Below are 6,582 nucleotides of genomic sequence, written 5' to 3'. Positions count from 1 at the left end.
AATCATTTACACCTGATAATAGATAATTTAATTCTTTTGTTACATAACTTTTTACAGCACTGTATGGTAAAGAAACATTACACTCAAATATTATTATTATGAAATATCAAGTAGAGAGCTTTCTGTACAACAATCACTGAACCCACTCACTTTAATAATGGGAATTTCTAGTTAGGGTGATCTTATATAAAATTACTGGCCAACACATTGATAACAATAATACTGGAAAATTTCAAGTGATAATGAGGATGTTTTTGACACAAAAAGTGTTTAGTATGGACACCATCTTCTTTTTCTGAAAAACATCCTTCTTTAATTTGTTTAGTATACAATACCAGGGGTTAATCCAGGAAATTACTTTGGGCATGGGTAATCCCTTAAATTCTTTTTCAACCTTTTCAGGAAACGAGAAACTTAATATGTTTGTATCAAACAGTTAATATTTTAAAATGAACCTTTAAGATCTATTTTGGGCACCCAAATTAGATGTCCCCAAAATTGGTATAATGATGTCCAAATTGACTTGTATTAGCGCCTGATTACTTGTGAGATTAATTATATTTAAGCGTTATAGTTGCCTATCCTTTCAAAATTTCTACCTAGTGAGTTGCTTAGCGGTAGTTTAGATTGGCTCCTTATATAAAAAGTGTAATCAAAACTACTAAACTATCAAAAAATTAACCCTAGGCTCTAAATAATGAACACCTCTCATGAGAATTCTGTAAAAACAAAAATTTTATACAAGCATTTAGCATTTCAGTTGATTTAAAATTTTTTGATTCCTGTTAATAAAGTAGTAAACATATCAACAACAATTTTTTGCTGCTCATGTTCATCAATATCTGCATAGTTTTACCTTTGTCACTCACAGGAAAAAGTTACAACAGCCATGGTATGGAAGCATTCAAAACATTAGCTCAAATATTTAGCATTTGAGCCTCTTCTTCTTATTATTGTTTACTCAAGTTAGCTTTTGGCATACTACTGTCCTCATGCATGCCGATTTTTACACACTTGAGATTTTCCTTCTTATTCTCTGTAAAAACAAAACACATAGCGCTATCAGGAGAAAATTTGTTTGAATTTCTAATAAATATATCTTCACAAATGGAATAAAATCCTTGCAGAAAAATGACTCATGTGGTATTGAACAATTAAAATAGAGTACACAAATAGACCTTCCTTACCTAGTTTGATTTTTGTTATTACTTCATCTCTCTCTCCCTTCTCTCGGGATAAACTTACTTTTGAATATCAGCTATAGCGATTTTTCTGTTGTATATACTGTAAATTCTCGATTAAAAACCAATGAGCTTATTTAAAAGGCTGATAATTATGGAATTTCAAATAGCCACTTAATTATAACATTTTCTTTAAGGAAATTATAAACATGAATAGAAGAATTTCAGTGCTCTATAAAAATGCATTTAAAAAGAAAGATAGAGCTGAATATATCCAGTTTTAAAATTGCTGAACAAATAACGTCACAAGAAGACGTTATAAACTTAAGTAAAATCATTGACATGCTTCTTGATGATGCAGAAGATGATAGGGTAAATAAAAATGTAGTTATATATTATCGACAAGAAACTGGATAAGCATTTGTTCTTTTTTCCAGGTAAATCTTGTTTACATAAATATTTTGAGGGTAAAATGAAATTTCATTTTGCTTTTTAAGACTGACATAAATCAGCACTAAAATGATTTTTGTTTCATACAGAGAAAACGTTGTGGATTATTATACTCATGGAATATCATAACAATGTGATTAAATATTTTAAAAAAGTATGAAACTATCATAAAAATCAACAAACTCTCGCTCTGAAGCCTATACTTAAATTATCAACTAAAGCTCTAGTCAACACACATATTCACTCTCTGTGTTGTTCTTCATTCTTAAACTTTTGAAATGCGATATAAAAAAGCTTTTCTATAGCCACTCCTTGTACTTAACTTTTAAAATGCGATCTAAGAAAGCATTTCTATCGCCGTTCTTCGTTCTTAACTTTTAAAATGTGATTTAAAAAAACATTTCTATCACCGTTCTTCGTTCTTAAACTTAACTTAAAATGCAATCTAAAAAAGCTTTTTCATTGCCATTCTTTTGTCTTATACTTTTAAAATGGGATCTAAAAAAGCTTTTCTATCGCCGTTCGTTCTTAAACTTGTAAAACTCGATTAAAAAAGCATTTCTATTGCCACTTAAAAATATTTGATTCACAATTTTATTATTTTCTTCGAGTTGATTCGCAAAAATAGCATTTCGATTCAAAAACTGCTAAATCAAACCCTGATAAATTTAAATACTTTAACATCAAATACAACAGAGTTTACTATCCAAAAGGAAGTATATTTTAAGAATTTTATTCTTCTAAAATTTTTCAAACCACCTGTTAACCAACGAGTCACCATGACAACCCTAACATGAAGCCAACTAAAAGAAGGGCTAAAAAGCTTTCCCTGGCCTAAATGAAGGGCTTTGTGTGCCCCCCCCCCCCCCCCCCCGCCCCCCGCTAAAAAATAAAAAAAAAGAAAAGAGAAAAAAGAAAAGAAAATACTGCAAAATCATATTATTAATCCGGTCTGTAAAATTACACTCTGCAATATGATTTGTTCTTAGATTATTCTGCTCTAAGCCTGTTCCTAGAAATATTCTCAGTTCACAACATCTGATTGACTCTTAAACAAAAAATTACAAATCAATTTTTTTATCATCTTAATTGAGTCCATCTCCAACTAGGTACTAAGGTAACCTAATTAATTGCTATTCTCTTAAATTTTCTGTTCAGTTTGGAATAAAAGCTTTTTATCCTACTGTCATGAAAACTTGTTCTACAAAATAAAACTGCTGTGTGATTTTAAGCTGGACAGGGTAATAATGAGCCATTTCACTGCTTTTATCTAAACGGAAGTTGCAATAAATTTTGCAATAGAATGTATTACGCCTATCCGATGTCACAATTAATTTTTAATCGTTCACTGGAACTTTCCAACAAAATAAAGCAATGTTACAGGATTCTCTTTGCTTTAACAGGGTTAAAACATGCTATAAACTGTGTTTTTTATTTTTTAAGGTTACAAAAACTTCTCCCCAAAATAAAACTGCTGAGTGAATGTTTTAGCTGCCTAGGGTAACAACATGCTGTGTATTTATTTGAACCAAAGTTAGGATAGTTTTTTGGAAATGGGTATTATGCTTATACGGATCACCCTGGACAAAAATTTGTATTTTATGTTTAGCTGGAAACATTTTGAGAAATTCGCTATGATGGGCACAACAACGTATTTTTGCAGAAAAGTTATTTTTTTGAAAAATATATTACAATTAAAACAGCTTCACCTGATTTACTATATACTGCATAGTTGTACTTAAGCCCTTAACATGAATGTGTGGCACATTCGTATTAACCGTTTTAACCAAATGTTTAACGCTGGGTATCACATAGTTTCTATTAAGTTGCCTGATGACCCTGCCTTGCTGTTCCCTTGCCTTTTTGCCTACCATTCATATGCCTTTCCTAGTATCTGCCTAACTATGCCCTTGCCTGTGCCTGCCATGCCTTGCCTACCCCTTCCTTGACGATTTCTCTTTCTGTTTCCTGCCCATGCTTAATGCCTTTACCTTGGCAACCCTCTCCGCAACCCTTTCCATATTGATTTCTTTGTCCACTGATTGACCCACTCATTTCAAGAATATGGAAAAGACAGAAACCGAAGATATTTCGGGAATGGGCAAGTGTTGCAAGTGACTATACTATAAGCTAGCACTTTTACATTTCTTAGGAAAAAGCTGTTTGTAAAAAATTTAAAATTTCAGTTGGTTAAAGATAAAATTGGGACTTCGATGTGTTTTGTACAAGAATTAAACTCCGAAATAAGGTTAGGAAAAAACTGTATAGCTATAGTTAAAATGCCTGCTAGCTAGCTACCTAGTATACTAAACAGGTGCGGGTCACGAGACCCCTCTTTCATCTCATGCTGGCTGACCTGTCATCTTGCAACTTTGGAATTTTTCCCTTGGTCTCGCCTAATACAAGATTCGTGTTTGCAAAGATTTTGAAAAGTGTTAGAACAATCAAGACAACACAAACAAACGCGGTTGTTTTTCAAACTTTCGCGCCGTTTTGCTCATCGTTTTTTCATCCCTCGCCAAGCCTTTTCACAAGAAGAATAGCGAAGGGCAGGGTCCCTCCTACCTCCTACCTCTCACCTTTTCATTTAGTTTAGTTTTCTTTAAACTCAGTTTGTATTTGCATTATTTCTTAAAAGCTGGAGCGCATATTTAGGATTTAAATATTTTATGAAAATTAATTATTTGCGGGAATTAAATTTTTCGAGTTTTGCTACTGTATCTTCTGCAAAATGGGCCCTGAAAAACTTTAAAATGTCATCAATTAATTTTTCAGAGATAAACTTCGTTTGAGGTTTATCCCAAAGAGCTCTGGGAACGAGAATGTTACATTTCGCGATCTGGCGATTTTTTGCGAAATTTTAAATTGTTTAAAGGTCGCTTTCCATTAAAGAGTTAGAGCATGCGCATTAGATATTTTTTCTAACCCGTGACTTTTAAAGCCAATTTTTTTAACAAATATAGTACAATTTTAAAATCACAATATTAGATTTTCCTAATCATTTTCAAAATTTCACGCGAGATATTTTAGATTTGTCCCTTCACATAATTTCATCTTCGCGAAATATAAAAAAACAGCCTATGTCATTTGCGAAATTTTTTACAAAAAATTCTTTACGTACAAAACTCATCATTAATGTGCTACACATTATTTATAATAAAAGAAACTAGATAAGTAGACTCTCTGTAATTCGAACTCGCAGTGAAATTTTGTCCAAAAATCAGGGTTGGTGGTAGTAAATAGACTTCATAGATACATTCATCTATATATCTTGAGAATTATATTTCTTATATTACTTTAGACGTATTTCTTATTTTGCAAAAAAGTCATGAATAGTGGTTTGCTTTATCGACAAAACGATCAAGCATATTCAACGGTCTCATCATTTGCTCACCAAATCGACAAAACAAACTAAACTTTTCTAAAATCTCAATATGAAAGATTAGCAGAGGGAGATAAAATGGCTACTTTACGTTATTCGATCTTTAAAAGTTCGATTTACGGGGTGAAATGATCTAAAGGGACCGGAAATATGGTTCGAAATATAAAGGTATTCGAATTATGGAGGTTCGAATTAGGGTAAGTGAATCATGAGGGTTTGTTAAGGGATTGAAGGGACCAGAATATTTGTTCGAATTAAGGAGAGGTTCGAATTAGGGGAAGTCGAATTACAGAGAGTCTACTGTACTATAATAATCAGATACTATAATAATAAAGACGCAGGAAAGCATTTGATTCCTGTAATTGGAGCAAGTTGTTTTCTAAATACTATCGGATAATAAAATGGTACCTTCAGTAGTTATCAAAGTATTGTTTTATGTGTACAATGAGTGCGGAAAGTCTTGAGTTCAAGCCCCGGCCGAGGCATGGCAGAGACTATGGAAGCGTGAATTTATCCTTTCTACTTAATGTTCAGCATGAGAATAGAATTGATATCTTAGACGGCGGTCTAGATGAGCGGCTGTCGTGCTTGCACGCCTTCCGTAGCTCAAATAGGAGCTTTAAATGCAAGACCCTATTCGATAACAGTTCTATTAGGAACTGAAGGCTATCCTGGGTAAATAATAGTAAGAAGAAGAAGAAGAACTGCCAACGTTTTTTATCGTACTATCAAATCCATTTCGTTTTAATCTACTCAAGGTGTACGCCGAGGTGCAATTCAATCCCCTATAATATTTATACGAAACAAATGTTCAACACAGTAAGGAGTAGTAATGTTGGAACTATCCATTTATAACGAAATTATTGGTATAATAGCATATGCTGATGATATCATTCTGCTTATGGCCTCCAAAAATGATTAATAATTGTGTGTTATGAACGTAATATTAAATTTAATTTAATGAAATCAGAATTTTTAAGCTCTGGAAATAGTCCAATAAAAAACACTTGCTTAAATATTGATAACGTCAGAATTGAGTTAAAAGATAATTTAACTCATTTTGGATTTCATTTTGGTCAGTTAGGTAATCATATACGCAATACATGGACATCTAAAGCTCTCATGTTTTTTTTGGTCATAATTAATGAATTGATGTGCAACCTACGCACTAATAATATCTTCTGTATTTGTTTTTCACATCCTCACACCGTAATCTTGATGTTCAACACTTACACTCTATTTATTCCGAAACTTAATTATGACATCAAACTATATGAAGTAACTAAATTTCTCTAAGCCTAGTTCTTATTTTTCGTCTTAAGACATCATAAGCCTTACGTCAGTTTTAAGGCTTAGGACGAATATCGCAAATTTTCAGATCTTAAGCGTTATGATGTCAAATACTTAGACCTACAGTCAAGAACAGCTTTAAAGTGTTTGTTAAATGTATCGAAATTCAGCTGCAATATTCTTTACATAACTAGTCGTTAGCCCGTGGAAAATTTACGGGTTCGCCCGTCCTTTTTTTACCGCATTGCGTGCTTTTCGCTATTGCGCAGCTAAACTACC

The sequence above is a fragment of the Hydractinia symbiolongicarpus genome, chromosome 10 (assembly GCF_029227915.1).
Source record: "Hydractinia symbiolongicarpus strain clone_291-10 chromosome 10, HSymV2.1, whole genome shotgun sequence".
Classification (NCBI taxonomy): domain Eukaryota; kingdom Metazoa; phylum Cnidaria; class Hydrozoa; order Anthoathecata; family Hydractiniidae; genus Hydractinia; species Hydractinia symbiolongicarpus.
This window is presented reverse-complemented; position numbering follows the sequence as displayed.